This window comes from Hyperolius riggenbachi, chromosome 8, assembly GCF_040937935.1.
Source record: "Hyperolius riggenbachi isolate aHypRig1 chromosome 8, aHypRig1.pri, whole genome shotgun sequence".
Taxonomy (NCBI): domain Eukaryota; kingdom Metazoa; phylum Chordata; class Amphibia; order Anura; family Hyperoliidae; genus Hyperolius; species Hyperolius riggenbachi.
In genome coordinates this window covers 285476900-285494297 of record NC_090653.1, presented here as the reverse complement: position 1 = coordinate 285494297, position 17398 = coordinate 285476900, and the positions used below count along the sequence as shown (strand labels likewise).

General features: G+C 47.9%; 1 long non-coding RNA gene across 7 annotated transcripts in view; it reads left to right on the top strand.

Annotated features, from left to right (window-relative positions):
* LOC137527957 (uncharacterized) overlaps positions 1–17398 on the top strand; it is a 141304-nt gene that overhangs the window by 31281 nt on the left and 92625 nt on the right. For all 7 annotated transcript variants that reach the window (XR_011023242.1, XR_011023241.1, XR_011023239.1 and 4 more), the window contains exon 2: positions 11404–11592. This is a non-coding gene — a long non-coding RNA (uncharacterized lncRNA). The remainder of the gene's footprint in view (positions 1–11403; positions 11593–17398) is intronic.

Sequence of the window (17398 nt, the reverse complement as noted above, 5' to 3'; positions counted from 1 at the left end):
GAAAGTAAGTGCCCCGCTTGCCGCCTGCTACACTAGCTGGAGGGGGAGCCGGGACGGGGGACCCAGGTGAGGGAGGGGGGGGGGGACCGACTCCCCACCACTGCCCCCCTTATAGCCTGCTCTCCCCTCCAGCATGGCGGCCCCCCCAACCACAGCCCGGGCTGGAGACGTTTCCACAGACTTGAAACGTCCCTGCAAAAAAAAAGCCATTTCTCTCAAAACTGAGAGAACAAAAATTGTTTACAAAAACGGATCTGTTCTGCAGCGGACAAGTGTGGTCCACACACTTAGCCTTACGGTGGGAGTTTTTGTTATTTTTCACTAGATATCACTGTATATATGTATATTTTCTCCTGATGAAGCTCATTTTCTTTTACGGGTGAAACATGTTGAGTTTGTGTGCACTGTAGGGGGTGATGCACCCATCTCGCCTAACTACCTGACGTGTATGTGAGCGTTTCTGGTGTCCCAGACAGGCCAGGTGTTTACACCGTTTGATAGAGAGTGTATAGTCATGTTTCCTCCTAGTGTGAGGCAAAAAAACCCCACTAGGAGCGATTTTCTGAGTGCTTTGTAATTTGAAAGCTCTTGCTAATGTAATGCTATGGGTGTGGTCCCACTAGAGCAGGGGTCTCAAACTCAATTTACCTGGGGGCCGCAGGAGGCAAAGTCAGGATGAGGCTGGGCCGCATAAGGGATTTCACAAAAGGCTGCAGAGCCCCCAAATCCCCCGGGGGGGGGGCGCGGCAATCACCCGGCATTTCCTGGAAGGGGCAGAGCTTTCAGCTTCAGCTCTGCCCCTTCTGACGTCAATCGCGGCGGATCGCCGCCTCTGCCCACCCCTCCACGCTTCCTTCACAGAGAGGGGCGGGGAGAGGCGGCGATTGACGTCAGGAGGGGCAGAGCTACAGCTGGAAGCTCTGCCCCTCAGCGCAGCAAATCCACAAACATCGTGGATGTTTGCCCGGGGAATTTGGGGGCTCTGCAGCCCTCGTTTAGCAGCGGGGATGCGGCGGATTAATTGGGAGCACTGAAGCGAACTATAAGGTAAAATAGGCAAAAATAGTTCGCTTCAGCGTCTCTTTTGCTGGCGCAGGCCACAAAATATTGTGCCGAAGGCCATGAGTTTGAGACCCCTGCACTAGAGTGATGTGATTTTATAAAAATCCCCTATAGCATTGCATTAGCAAGAACTTTTTCAAATCACTATTGCTCAAAAAATGCTGCTCGTGGGTTTCTGGTCTGATATACTGTAAATTGGGCCTGTGTGGACACCTGCACCTGCAACAGAGGATGGGTGGCAGGTTTGCTTACATGACACCTGCTTGCCCCTCGCTCACATACATTGTGTGTCATTATACATGAACACATGAATGTACAGCACTGTCCTGTTATATGTGTATTGTGCTGCTATTTATATTTTAATTGAACTGAATGAAAATACATTTTTAATCCTCAATGTGTTAAGGAGCCTTTCCCGTTAGGGATACGTATTTATCCGAGTACTTTAATCTGTAATTGACATTGCTATTATTAGCCAGAGATCTGCTCTTGGGCAGCTATGAATTATTTTGCAAATAGATTCGATTAGCAGGAGGTATGGAGTTCAGCTGATTGTAAGAATGCGGGCGCACAATTGTGATTGGCCAGATTTGCTACCTTCATGTCGTATGAGAGCTTATCAACACATCTGTTCATAGTATTCAGAATATGTTGACCCTCATGTCAGGAACCGGCCCGCGGCACGCCTGCGTATACGGTTCCCGACTGCGGGTTTGACCAGATTAAGCGGGGAACAGCCTTATTTAAGCTACAAACAAGGCTGGAACCCCTCAAACACTTCTCACTGCCACCACTAGCTGTTCGCTAGACACTTCCACTCTGCTGTCGAGTCCTCAGCGCGCACTCCGCGTTTTCGTATCTGGGTCAGCTTTGCGCTTAGGCCAAATACGGGAACGCCACGCACCCACACACACACACAGTTGCAATCTTACACTGTCGTGAAGCAAAGACCCACTAACAGTCGTTCCGAACGATACTGTTAGCTACTCGCACTGGCGTTGTTCGTACGTTGGGTCAGCTGCGCGCTTAGGCCAACGTATGACAAACGCCCCCACACACAATGCAATTACAATTTCCTACGGTAGTGTTGCTCAAGCGTACAATTAGGCATGAACTTATACACGGTTACACTTCAGTCTCTTCTAGGCTATGAGGGTTAGTTTAGTACGGCAGAAGTCAAACTTATTAAATAATAATTTAATATTCTAGAAAAACATAGAACAGTGCAAAACTGAAGATATACAAAAAGATTACAAAAAAACAAAGTAAAAATAGTTACAAGATAAAATGTACAAAGATAACACACAAAGCGATTTTGCTTACCAAAATAAAGGGATCCCGATAGAAGAATCGTGGACTTTGGGGTGGACGGACACAGTCTGGCTAGACCAGGAGTTCACTAGCTTGGGCCAGGAGACCGGCTGCCACTACCGTCAGAAGAGAACTGCCTTGAGGTAGCTGTCCCCTGGTTTTTATAATGAAATATTCGCCTCGAGGCTGTAAGCCTGTGTGGACGGGGGGGGAAGCTGGATTTAATTACATCCTCAGTCATAATTGGATTTCCAGAGATCCAACATCCACTATAGTCCACACACCCAACAAAAGACTTCCTTAGCCCAATTTCCCCAGGTTACAATGTCTTTACATCAAGAGATTGTTAAATGAGGCTTTTCAACTCCACCAATAATTCAATTTCCACAGGTAGAAAATGGTATCAAAAGGACTTCACCTCTTCAATAATTTCCAGTAGGCTGTCAAATACATTTCAAACATTCAGGTGTCAGCTTCCCCCTGCCCCCAAGACTCTAGCAGGCTTGCCTTGTCCCAATGGCTGACACCAGACTCAAAAGCCATGCCGACCAGCCTATTCTTCCTCAATTGGCAGGTAATTAGCAGTAGACACAGTTTCCCCTGCTGGACAATGGGGCAGAGGTAATGGACATCTACATACAGAATTACATTAGACAGACTTCAGTTTACTCTGGCCAGGTGACCAATTACTCCCAAGCCCAATACACATCTGAGGCATTATTCAGACAACATGGTCTGACCACCTGTATAGGCTTCACAGCAACTGTCTAATTAAGGGTTTCCTCATTAGAAGCAGGCAATGATAGGTAATTTACACTTTATACGGAATTCCAGGAAGACTGGCTAACAGACAATCCCATATGTTACAGTCAAAAAATGAAGGAAATATGTTCCTGTTATCCTTAATATCATCAGCACCTCAATATATCTCCACACCTCCGCCGTTAACTTGGTGCAAGGCAGATGATCTTCCCAGATCATCCTGCCTGCACCTACACTGTTGGTTCTGCTTGACGGGACAGCCCATCAGCATTCCCATGATTGCTCCCCTTCCTATGTTGAATGGTGAAGCTATATTGTTGGAGAACTAAGCTCCATCTCAGCAGTTTTCCATTGTCCCCAGAAACCCGATGTAACCAACTAAGAGGGTTGTGGTCGGTTACGACGGTGAATACACGACCGTAGAGATAGTGCTGCAGCTTTTGTAGGGCCCATACAATTGCCAAGCACTCCTTCTCTATGGTGGCGTAAGCTACCTCCCGGGGTAGCAGCTTCCGACTTAAGTACAGAATCGGATGTTCTTCCCCAGTTTGGTTTACCTGGCTTAATACAGCACCTAGGCCAAAGGCTGAGGCGTCCGTCTGGACTACAAACCGTCGGCTGAAGTCTGGCGCTTGCAACACGGGAGGGCTGGCTAGGGCCCTCTTCAGAGCTGTGAATGACTGTTCACATTCTGGTGTCCAGAGAATCTGCTTGGGCAGCTTCTTTTTTGTGAGGTCTGTCAAGGGCTTGGCGAGGGCACTGTAGCTGGGGACAAACTTTCTATAGTACCCCGCAGTCCCTAAGAAGGACTGAATCTGCTTCTTCGTGTGGGGGGTGGGCCAGGACACAATGGCATCTACCTTCCCAGTATCTGGACGAAGCTCTCCCCCCCCCACCACATGTCCCAGGTACTGTACCTGTTTCATGCCTATCTGACACTTGCTAGGCTTGACTGTTAGTCCTGCTGCAGTGATGCGCCCCAAAACCTGTGACAGCTGCGCTAAGTGGTCGTTCCAGTTGGCGCTAAACACGGCGATGTCATCTAGGTAGGCGACAGCGCAGTGTTCCAAACCTTCCAGGAGACCATTTACAACCCTTTGGAAGGTGGCTGGGGCGTTTTTCATCCCAAAAGGCATCACATTAAACTCAAACAGACCTGAGGGGGTGATAAAGGCAGACCTCTCCCGTGCCTCAGCTGTTAGAGGGACCTGCCAGTATCCCCGACTCAAATCCACGATTGTTAGATATTGCGCGCCAGCTAGCTTATCTAACAATTCGTCGACCCTCGGCATTGGGTAAGCATCTGATGCAGTTATCAAATTTAGTTTTCGATAATCTACACAGAACCGAGTGGTCTGGTCCCGTTTGGGTACTAGCACTACAGGTGATGCCCATGCGCTGTGCGACCGTTGGATCACCCCTAGTGACAGCATTTCCTCAATCTCCTTGCTGATGTGGGCCTGAACCTCAGGGGAGACTCTATAGGCTGACTGTCTAACCGGCTTGTTATTTCCGGTGTCAACATGGTGTACAGCCAGGCTGGTCAGACCAGGGCGGGCTGTAAAGGTACCACGGTAAAGGGTCAGCACATCAGATAGCCCAGCCTGCTGCTCTGCTGTCAACTCCGGATTGATCTGCACCTCGGTAACAGAGTCGGTTTCCTGGGTGGATGCCAGGATGTCAACCAGGGCCTCTGCTTCACCGTCCGGTAGCAAACTGCAGACAGGGAGAGCGCAAGCGGTTCTAGCATGATGTTCCTTTAACATATTTACATGGTATGTTTTCAGCTGCTTACCTCGGTCATCCAGCGCGACCACATAGGTCACATCACTAATCTTCCTATGTATGGTATAGGGCCCATCCCAAGCGGCCTGCAGCTTATTCTGTCGCATCGGGTTTAGGACCCATACCTTGCGACCTACCTCATAAACTCTCTCCCTAGCCCCGTGGTCATACCACTGCTTCTGGGTGGCCTGGGCTTGAGTCAGATTCTCTCGCACTAACCCCACCAGGGTGTCCATCTTTTCCCGGAACTTCAGAACGTATTCCACTATGGAGACCCCGGGGCCCATATCCTGCCCCTCCCAGACCTCTCGAATGAGATCGAGGGGTCCGCGTACCCTCCTCCCATATAATAGCTCAAAGGGCGAGAACCCGGTGGATGCCTGGGGCACCTCACGATAAGCAAACAGTAAGTGGGGCAGGTATCGCTCCCAGTCTCTCCCTTGCGATTCAACAAACACCCTTAGCATCTGTTTTAGAGTACCATTAAACCGCTCACATAACCCATTTGTCTGGGGGTGGTAAGGGCTGGCCATGATGTGTTCTACCTGCATCTGCTTACAGAGGCATTCCATTAGGCGCGACATGAATTGCGGGCCGTGATCGGTGAGCATTTCGCGGGGAAAACCGACCCGTGAGAAAATGCGCACCAATGCGTCCGCAACCTTGTCTGCCCGTATGGAGCTCAGGGCTACAGCTTCAGGGTAGCGAGTGGCATAATCTACCACCGTAAGAATGAAACGTTTCCCTGTGCTGCTGGGTACCGCTAGAGGCCCAATTATGTCAACAGCAACCCTTTGGAAGGGCTCCTCTATTATGGGTAAGGGCCTCAGTGGGGCTTTGTCGGTGTCACCTGCTTTGCCGACCCGCTGACAGGCGACACAAGACCGGCAAAAATCAGCAATATCTGTCCCCATGTGGGGCCAATAAAAATTGTGGGCAAGCCGGGATTTGGTCTTGCGGATCCCCAAGTGACCAGCCAGGGGCACCTCATGTGCTATTCTTAATAGCTGCTCCCTGTACCTGTGAGGAACAATCAACTGCCGGTCGGCCTCCTCCACTTCAGACGGCTCAGAGGGAATAACCTCTCTGTACAGTCTGCCGTGTTCCCAGTACACCCTCACTTTGTCACCCTCCACCGGTGCCCTGTCCGCCAGACCCCTGAGCTCTTCCAGGCTGCTATCAAGCCGTACAGCCTCGGAGAACTCAGCGCTGTCGGCCACAGGCACCAGGGAGGTGGCAAACTGAGAGGCCTCTGGGTCCTCAGAGCCAAGCTCTGAAGTGGAAGAGCCCGACCCAGTGACATCAGCCCCTTCAGTGGACAATTCGTCTGCTGCAGCCCGGTGAGCACTGCGGGTCACCACTGCAGCTGACGGAACGTTCACTGTACACATGTCATTATGCAACACATCACATTTTACATCAACATTATCTGCATTCATGGTAACAACGTGTCCTCCTCCAGGCCTGGGTACTGGAGACTCACTAGGGCTGGCTCCTAGTACACAGTCCGTAGCCCCTGGGGCCTCACCAGCACTCCCCGCTTGCACAGCATTATCACACAGTACCTTGCAAGAGTCCTGAACTTCTGCGGGGGATGCAGGCTCCACGGGGTTTGGAGTAGGCTCATACCGGGCCACTAACCGTCCCAGGTCAGTACCCAACAAAACGTTCGTGGGGATGGCATCCGTTACCCCCACTTCTTTCATTCCGCTGCCGGCCCCCCAATCCAGGTGGACCAAGGCGGTGGGTATGGCGGGGGTGACGCCCCCAACTCCTTTGACAGCCATAGTCTTGCCAGGAATGTACTCCTCAGGGTTCACAAGCTGGGGGTGCACTAGAGTCACCTCTGCTCCAGTGTCTCTTAGACCGGTGGTAACTGTATCCCCAACCGTGACAGGTTGCAGATTCTCTGCATAGCTACCTGCATTCCTGGTGGCACACAATGCATTCCGGGCCCCGCCAGAGTTTGGGGCTTCCTTCTTCTTCTCTGGGCACGTAGCACTGATGTGACCCGGTTTGTTACAGGCAAAACATCTCCGAGTGTCAACGGTGGTTGTTCTACCTCCAGGCGGCTGCTGGACTTGGCTTCGCTGGGTGCTCAGAGGAGAAGGTCTCGCAGGCTTTTCTCCCTTCCAACTGGGCGTCGTAGTCCTCCGAAAATCAGATGCTCGATTGGACGTGTAGGCATCAGCAACTTTCGCTGCCTCATCCACGGTCTTTGGCTCTCGGTCCCGTACAAACTGCCGGACCTCAACAGGGCAAGTGTGGAGGAACTGGTCTTTTATTATCAGTTCCTGCAGGGCATCAAAGGTTTCAACAGCCAGTCCTTTTACCCACTGCTGGAAGGCAGTGCGCAGGTTGCACGCATGATCCAGGTAACTGTCATTAGGACCTCGCTGCACTGTCCTGAAACGTTTGCGATACACCTCTGGCGTGAGGTGGTATCGTGCAATGATGGCTTTCTTAATTGCCTCAAAGTCTGTTTCTTCCTCCTGGGGGAGACTCACAAACGCCTCCAGGGCCTTGCCTCTCAGCCCTGGTGTGAGGTATCTTGCCCACTGCTCACGGGGCACCCCATACTGCCGACAAGTCCTTTCAAACCCCTGTAGGAAAGTGTCTATGTCAGAGTCCTTGTCCATAGCGGGGAACTTATCCAGGGGGATTCTGTGGACTCGCTCACCTTCGCGTTCTGCGGGTCCAGCAGACCGGTTCTGCTGCTGAAGTTTAGCCAGCTCCAGCTGGTGTTGCCGTTCAGCACTTTCCCTCTCGGCCTGGTGTCGCTGTGCAGCTTGTTCCCTCTCGGCCTGGAGTCGCTGTGCCGCTTGTTCCCTCTCGGCCTGGAGTCGCTGTGCCGCTTGTTCCTTCTCTGCCTGTCGGTGCAGTAGGATCAGCTTTAGGCGCAGTTCAGGATCAGCCGAGTTCAGTAGCTGTAGATCAGCTTCCAGAGATGTCATCTCCGTGTTCGGTGGATCATCCAGGACATCGTCTCCACTCGCATCCTGTAGCGGGAGCGATTCCTCCTCTGGCATGTCGTGAGCTGCATCCGCTGACGTTGAAGCACGGGCTTGCTCTGCCTCATCATGCTCCTCGAGGGCACGAACCAACTGCTCCTTAGTCTGGCCGCTCACCGTCTCGATGCCTTTGTGCTCACACAGGTGGAGTAGCATCTCTTTATTTTGCCTTGCATAGCTGGATGCTTTCTGAGCCATCGTGTTGCAAAAAATAAAAAGAAAAAAAAAGGGGGGGGGGGAGGGAAAGCAAACACCAAGTGTGTATCTTTGAACAAAAAAAAAAAAAAAAAGTATATAGATTCTGCACTGAGTAGACTTCTGTAGGCTAGTTACTTCTAGCAAGCTTCCAGCCTTTAGTACTCAGAATAGCGAGCTAAACTGCGTACTAATGTACTAAACGATCCCACCACTGCCACCAATTATGTCAGGAACCGGCCCGCGGCACGCCTGCGTATACGGTTCCCGACTGCGGGTTTGACCAGATTAAGCGGGGAACAGCCTTATTTAAGCTACAAACAAGGCTGGAACCCCTCAAACACTTCTCACTGCCACCACTAGCTGTTCGCTAGACACTTCCACTCTGCTGTCGAGTCCTCAGCGCGCACTCCGCGTTTTCGTATCTGGGTCAGCTTTGCGCTTAGGCCAAATACGGGAACGCCACGCACCCACACACACACACAGTTGCAATCTTACACTGTCGTGAAGCAAAGACCCACTAACAGTCGTTCCGAACGATACTGTTAGCTACTCGCACTGGCGTTGTTCGTACGTTGGGTCAGCTGCGCGCTTAGGCCAACGTATGACAAACGCCCCCACACACAATGCAATTACAATTTCCTACGGTAGTGTTGCTCAAGCGTACAATTAGGCATGAACTTATACACGGTTACACTTCAGTCTCTTCTAGGCTATGAGGGTTAGTTTAGTACGGCAGAAGTCAAACTTATTAAATAATAATTTAATATTCTAGAAAAACATAGAACAGTGCAAAACTGAAGATATACAAAAAGATTACAAAAAAACAAAGTAAAAATAGTTACAAGATAAAATGTACAAAGATAACACACAAAGCGATTTTGCTTACCAAAATAAAGGGATCCCGATAGAAGAATCGTGGACTTTGGGGTGGACGGACACAGTCTGGCTAGACCAGGAGTTCACTAGCTTGGGCCAGGAGACCGGCTGCCACTACCGTCAGAAGAGAACTGCCTTGAGGTAGCTGTCCCCTGGTTTTTATAATGAAATATTCGCCTCGAGGCTGTAAGCCTGTGTGGACGGGGGGGGGAGCTGGATTTAATTACATCCTCAGTCATAATTGGATTTCCAGAGATCCAACATCCACTATAGTCCACACACCCAACAAAAGACTTCCTTAGCCCAATTTCCCCAGGTTACAATGTCTTTACATCAAGAGATTGTTAAATGAGGCTTTTCAACTCCACCAATAATTCAATTTCCACAGGTAGAAAATGGTATCAAAAGGACTTCACCTCTTCAATAATTTCCAGTAGGCTGTCAAATACATTTCAAACATTCAGGTGTCAGCTTCCCCCTGCCCCCAAGACTCTAGCAGGCTTGCCTTGTCCCAATGGCTGACACCAGACTCAAAAGCCATGCAGACCAGCCTATTCTTCCTCAATTGGCAGGTAATTAGCAGTAGACACAGTTTCCCCTGCTGGACAATGGGGCAGAGGTAATGGACATCTACATACAGAATTACATTAGACAGACTTCAGTTTACTCTGGCCAGGTGACCAATTACTCCCAAGCCCAATACACATCTGAGGCATTATTCAGACAACATGGTCTGACCACCTGTATAGGCTTCACAGCAACTGTCTAATTAAGGGTTTCCTCATTAGAAGCAGGCAATGATAGGTAATTTACACTTTATACGGAATTCCAGGAAGACTGGCTAACAGACAATCCCATATGTTACAGTCAAAAAATGAAGGAAATATGTTCCTGTTATCCTTAATATCATCAGCACCTCAATATATCTCCACACCTCATAACACACGGCGGTAATAATATTGGCCAATCAAGATTGATATAGAGGGCCAATGGTGCAAGCAAGAAGGGAACAATGGCTTTGGCCAGAGTCGAGCCCCACCTGACTAAAAATCCGCCACGTAGACCGCAGTGTACAGCATTCGGCCCCCAAACTCTTACCCAAGGGATCGAGTTCAAAACCCAGCGGGGGACATTCCTTGCATGGGAAGATGAGGCTCTGCAATCCTGAAGTGATAAAAAAGACAATGCATTGTATGTGTAGCATGCAGAGCTGGGACAAGGTCCTCCAGCACCCAAGGCTGAGACACCAAAGTGCGCCCCTCCATCCCTCCCACCCCATCAGTCACACACTGATTGCTATTAGACTAAGAGGCCCCTCCCCCATCCCTCCCACCCCAACCTTTACACACTGATTGCTATTAGACTAAGAGGCGCCACAGGGCCCACAACCTCCCCAACACCTTAATATCTAGTTATCTGGCTTGCAGTCACTGCTATGTATCCCCTTTTCTTATTTCTTTCTGCTTCAAACACAATTAGGAATGACAGCTGTATGAATTCTGCGCCCCCTCCTACACTGCGCCCTGAGGCTGGAGCCTCTCCAGCCTATGCCTCGGCCCAGCCCTGGTAGCATGGATACTGAATAGAACAGTATAAGCAAAGAAAAGTCTCTCATATTTTTATTTTCAGTTACATAGCTTTAAAAAAAAAAAAAAAATAACATTGCATCATTCTGTCACAGTTGCAGTTTTAAAACCGCACTGTCTTTTAAGCTATAAAACAAAGCAGAAATAATGACCCTTTAAACTTTTCTTCAGTCGTCTCTCGCTGTTTCTTGGATGTTTAACTGCTTCAGAAAACAGGACTGTATTCCACCCAGTTGGGTTTATTAACTCAGAGAAGTTCTTTTGCATAAATAACTGTTTTTTAAACTCTTCCTGTACTGGAAAAAAAATTGAGACTCTTCTTTGCTACTAATGTTCCATCTCTTTGCTGTACTACACATACAGTTCATTATCTCCAAAGTTTTATTTTCACTTCAGGATTGTTTTAAACGACACCTGAAGTGAGAGAGATATGGAGGCTGCCATATTTATTTCCTGTTAAACAATACCAGTTGCCTGGCAGTCCTGCTGATCTCTCTGGCTGCAGTAGTTTCTGAATCACACACATGAAACAAACATGCCACTAATCACACTTCAGTCAGAAACACCTGATCTGCTGCATGCTTGTTCAGGGGCTATAAATGTATCAGAGGATCAGCGGGAGAGCCAGGAAACTGGTATTGATTAAAAAGAAAATGTCAGCCTCCGTATCCCTCTCACTTCAGGTCTTGCCAAGGATGTGTTCCCACAACTGGATCCAAGCGCAAGCTCTCAGGCAAGAGATTATTCCATAAAGCATAATCATTGTACAGATTTGCATGATGGTATTTCTGACTCTTCTCTCATTCCCACAGGCTTCTGTGCACATCGATCTGTCACCTCCACATACACGGTGCGCCATGTGCAGGACCAATCGATATTCTTCACCATATCCAATCACAGAACAGCTAAGAAAGAAATCGTTTATTATTTCTAATTGGCTTGCAGCGCAACTCACTTCTCACCAGCAGACAAACTGATGACTTTGATTGGGTCGATCACAAGTAAGTATTTACTTGTACACTCTAAAACCAGCATATGTCTATTTTACATTATATACATCAACACTGTCTGCTGAATGATTTTAGATTTTGTCTGTAGATATACTTTTAATAGCAAATAGTTTAGTACAGGTTTGCTGGATGCTTGGGGATGATTTATTAAATAAGACCCTACAGAATACCCAGATAGCTCATGGTGAATCAGAACCACTACGGGATGAGTAGAAAGTTACACTTCATTTTTGTTTGCCCTTGTTCAGATACCACCTATAAATCTCACAGTTCTCATCTGTGTATCGCTGTGAACTGATGTGCGTCACCTGCTGGGCATAGTGATGTTACTGGAGTACAGCTCACGTTTGGTAGGAAGGCCCAGTAGCGTTGGAAGCTCGGTGTGGAGGCCGAGGGGTAACTGCCAGGGATGGTCAGTGAGACTTAAATATTTTTGAGTCGATGCAGGATTATGCAAATTTTATATGCAAATCAACACCATTTGAAAATTGGACCAATCAAATGTTACCTCAGCAAGATCTGATTAGTTCATTTTCAAGCTGCATAAATTTGCATTCAAAACCTGCATAATGTTGCATCAACTCGAAATTCTTTGCATGGACCATCCCTTGTAACTGCAGTGCGGTGGTGTAATATGTGTCTTCCCTAGCAATATGGAATGGATGATAGATCTGTATTACCTGACTTGTCTCAGAGCTGGTTCACACTATGATTTTTTTTTTTTTTTTTAATCGCTAGCGTTTCTAAAAGCATTTGCGTAATGAAATCCCATGTTAGTGTTCTCAAGAGGTTTTTTTTTTTTTCCCAATCACAAATGCGAGTCCTGTACCATTGTCTGGGCGACTGCGCTTCAATGCAAGGTGTAGGAAAAATTGCAAATCGCTTTGAACAGCGATGTTGTGAGCATTTTTCCAGCAAATTTGCTTTAAGGCTGCTTTCACAGTGGGACATTACAGGCGCACGTTAGAGCAGCCTGTAACGCAGCCCACCGCACAGCAATGAAAAATCAATGGGCTGTTCACAGTGCGGACGTTGCGTTACATTGTAACACTGCACGTTCACTGCACGCTCAAACAAAGTGCTGCATGCTGTACGTTATACACGGCTAAGCCGCGTTAGACTGCTTGCACATGCTCAGTAATGCTGGAGGAGGAGGTCTCCCCTCCTCCTCTGCGGCCAGCCACATGGCTAATATTCACTGCACTGTGACGTGTAGTGTTTACTTCCTGGAGCTGCCGCTCTGTGCGGCGATTGGCCGGCGGGACCACGTGATGCGGCTCACGTGGTCTCCGCAGTCTATAGCACAAAAAAGGCGCACCAAGAGCTGCATAACGCGGCTCTTGGTAGCGTCCTCCACCAACACCACCGGGCGTTGCGTTAGGGGCACTTTATGCGACCTATAACGTCCCCTAAAACGCAACGTCCTGGTGGGAAAGAGGCCTAAAAGACATTCAGTTCCGGGTCAGAGTGCACTTCCTGTTTGTCTACACACACACACAAAAAATTGCTTGTAAAAGGACACAAAGTTTAAGGTGTGTTTAGTGACTGTTTTCTGAATGTGTATTACTAACCTATTGCCAATCGCTTCTTTCCTCCCTTCTCTTTGATCAGGGGAGGGATGGAACACGTGTCAGGTTTTTATTGATATCTGTGCTTCTGTTAGTGAGAATTGTCTTCACTTGTACTTCTCTGCGACCTCTGAGGCCAGGGACCCACTTAACCTCCTGAGCGATAATCCCGAGCTGAGCTCGGGGTATATCACGCAGGAGGATTTCTCAGGCCCTGGTGGGCCAATTTGCATAATTTTTTTTTGTTACACGCAGCTAGCACTTTGCTAGCTGCGTGTAACTTCCCTCTGACGTGTAACTCCCTCTGTCATCCCGCCCCGTCGCCATGGTGACCGGGAGACGGGATTTCCTGCTTACTCTGATCGCCGAAGGCGATCGGAGCGGGTGGGGGGATGCGGCTGCGCAGCGGCTATCATGTAGCGAGCCCAGGGCTCGCTACATGATTTAAAAAAGAAAAAAATTTAAAAAAAGTGCTGCGCCCCCTCCTGGGCGATGCAATTGTATCGCCCAGGAGGGTTAAAAACGCTAGGTTTTGTGAGCGCTTCTGCCACTTGAAAGCGGAGCGATTTCCAGGAAAGTGATTTTGGGCCCAGCTTTCCCTTATAAAATGGTTATGGAAATGCTGCATGCGGGATGATGGTGATTTTGGCAAACCGCAATACCTCCTGTGCGTTTGTGGCTATTGACAGCAGCAATGGAAGGGAATTGCCCAAAAGCACAAATTGCTGCTGAAAATGCTCTAGTGGGTCCCAGGAGGCTAGTGTGAACCCTACAAACAGGAAGTGAAACAAAGGCCCCACCCACCAACACAGACCTCAATAATAACCATACCAGTTGCCTGGCAGCCCTGTTGATCTTCTGGCATATGTAGTGTCGCAGTCGAAACCCTGGAAAAACCCAGGCAGCATGGTGGTTTATTGGATAGCACTCTCTCCTTGCAGTGCTGGGTTCCAAATTTGAATTCCAGCCAGGGCAAGATCTGCAAGGAGTTTGTATGTGCAGCCCTCTGCAGTTCATGTTGTGGAAACAGGAGTGTGAGTACCTCTATGGCCTAGTGCACACCAAAAACCGCTAGCAGATCCGCAAAATGCTAGCAGATTTTAAAACGCTTTTTCTTCTTTTTCTGTAGCGTTTTGCGGTTTTGTGTAGCGGTTTTGGTGTAGTAGATTTCATGTATTGTTACAGTAAAGCTGTTACTGAACAGCTTCTGTAACAAAAACACCTGCAAAAACGCTCTGAAGTGCCGTTTTTCAGAGCAGTTTGTGTTTTTCCTATACTTAACATTGAGGCAGAAACGCATCCGCAATCCAAAATCTGCAGCAGGCCGGGAGTATGCATTTCTGCAAAACGCCTCCCGCTCTGGTGTGCACCAGCCCATTGAAATACATTACCCTAGCGTATCCGCACCCGCAAGCGGATCACAAACCGCAGCAGAACCGCTCTGGTGTGCACTAGGCCTAAGTGATGTCAGAAGGTGCAGGATTTGAATAGTGGATGGCTGACCGGGAGCCACAAACGGGGGCTATAACGGGGAGGGACAGATTTTTGAACAGAGGGAGTGGTAAGTGAAGGATGAACCCCTCCCACATCACATTTTTTTAATCCATTAGATGTTAGGCTCTGGTATCTTTTAAAGGGAACTTAAACTGAGAAGGATCTGGATTTTTCCTTGTAAAATAATACCAGTTGCCTGACTCTCCTGCTGATCCTGTGTCTCTAATACTTTTAGCCAAAGGGCCTCAATTCACTAAGCTTATCTCCTGTCTTTAATAACTCTTCTAGAGTTGTTACCATGGTGATAAGGCATGTAGTATTCAGGAAACATTTTACCTCAGGCAAACCTAAAGTTAACTCTTCTGTCTTTAAGTTAACTCTTCAATCCTTAAAATAACTCCAGAGTTAAAGACAGGCTGTTAATTAACTGCATGGGAAAATAACTACAGAGGAGGTAACTTAACTACAGAGGAGGTAAATTAAAGGGGAACTGAAGAGAGAGGTATATGGAGGCTGTCATGTTTACTTCCTTTTAGACAATACCTGTTGCCTGGCAGCCCTGCTGATCCTCTGCCTCTAATACTATTAGCCATAGCCCCTGAACAAGCATGCAGCAGATCAGGTGTTTCAGTGGTTCAGACTTATAAGTCTGATCTGACAAGACTAGCTGCATGCTTGTTTCTGGTTTTAATCAGATACTACTGCAGAGAAATAGACCAGCAGGGCAGCCAGGCAACTGGTATTGATTAAAAGGAAATAAACATGACAGCCTCCATATACCTCTCTCTTCAGTTCCCCTTTAAGGAATGAAGAGATAAGATAACTCTCTCACTGGGTGGAGGTAAGTTTTCTCTTGCCTTATTATCTCCAGCATGATCTTAGTGAATTGAGGCCATTGCCCCTGAACAAGCATGCAGATCAGGTGCTCTGACTGAAGTCAGACTAAATTAGCTGCATGCTTGTTTTCAGGTGTGTGATTCAGCCACCACTGCAGCAGGGCTGCCAGGCAACTGGTATTGTTTAACAGGAAACATCCATATCACTCTCAGTTTAGGTTCCCTTTAATGAAGTTATAACAATTTTTAAATTGTTTTTTCTTAGCAATACCTGCTCAGTATGAATGCAGTACAAATACACTGCTGACCCAGTCATAGGGATGGACCGTGAGATGCAAATAATTCTAAGTTGATGTAATTTTATTTTGTGTGTGTGTGCGCAAATTTGTGCAGCTTGGAAATACACCGATCAACTGCAGCTGCTGCATGACTGGTCCATTCACAGCTGCATAAAGCCACAGAAAATTATCATCTCGGAATGATTAAAGTGGACCTGAACTCTTGCACAGGACAGAAGGAAAACAGAGAGAAATACACCCTGTATGTATTTATAGTTTAGCCTGTCTAATTCCACCTCATTTGTGACTAATCACAACTGCAATTAGATCTCTCATCTGTGTCAGCTGGCTGCATCAGCACACCAGCTAATTTGTAAACACACAGGATGTTAACCCTATGTCTGCTTCCATAAAAGCAGGAAGTAGACACACTGCATATTTATTACAGGTTTTGTATCAGCTGTAACAAAGAAATGTTTTTCTTTAATGTGAACCCGAGGTGAGAGTTATATGGAGGCTGCCATAATCATTTCCTTTTAAGCAATACTAGTTTCCTGGCTATCATGTTGATCCTCTGCCTCTAATACTTTCAGCCATAGCCCCTGAACAAGCATGCAGCAGATCAGGTGTTTCTGACAATATTGTCAGAACTGACAGGATTAGCTGCATGCTTGTTTCTGAGCTACTTCAGCCACTACTGCAGCCAAATAGATCAGCAGGACAGCCAGGCAACTGGTATTTAAAAGGAAACAAATATGGCAGCCTCCATATACCTCTCACCTCGGGTTCCCTTCAAATGAAATCAGAGATAAATAAGCAACAGCATAATAACCTTTAAAGTGTACCAGAGACGATCTAAAATAGAAGTTTTATACATACCTGGAGCTTCCTCCAGCCCCATCAGCATGGTTCGCTCCCACACCACCGTCCTCAGCCTTCTGTATCACCGGTAACGGGTCCTGTAACTCCGGCCAGTCTGCGTAAGAGAAGTGCGCTCTGTGCACTTCGATACGTAGAGAGCGCCTTTGTCTTGCGCAGACTGGCTAAAGTTACGGGACCGGGTGCCAGCGATACAGAAGTCTGAGGACAGCGGCGTGGGAGCGAACCGTGCGCATGGGGCTGGAGGAAGCTCCAGGTATGTATAAAACTTCTATTTTAGATTGTCTCCGGTACACTTTAAAGGTTGTTATGCTATTGTGTATCTTTTAGAGCAGAGAGGAAGTTCTGAGTTCAGGTCCACTTTAACATCTCATTGAACATTCCTACTAAACAGGTGTTATGACGGTTATCAAATCCTTTTCATGGTCCACCAAAGCCCACCCCAGACCACCGGAATCATTTGGTGATCAGGTAAAAAATGTATTTTTTTTTAAAGGGGAGCTGAAGAGAGAGGTATATGGAGGCTGCCATGTTTATTTCCTTTTACGCAATACCAGTTGCCTGGCAGCCCTGCTGATCCTCTGCCTCTAATACTATTAGCCATAGCCCCTGAACAAGTATGTAGCAGATCAGGTGTTTCAGACTTTAAAGTCAGATCTGACAAGACTAGCTGCATGCTTGTTTCTGGCATTATTCAGATACTACTGCAGAGAAATAGACCAGAAGGGCTGCCAGGCAACTG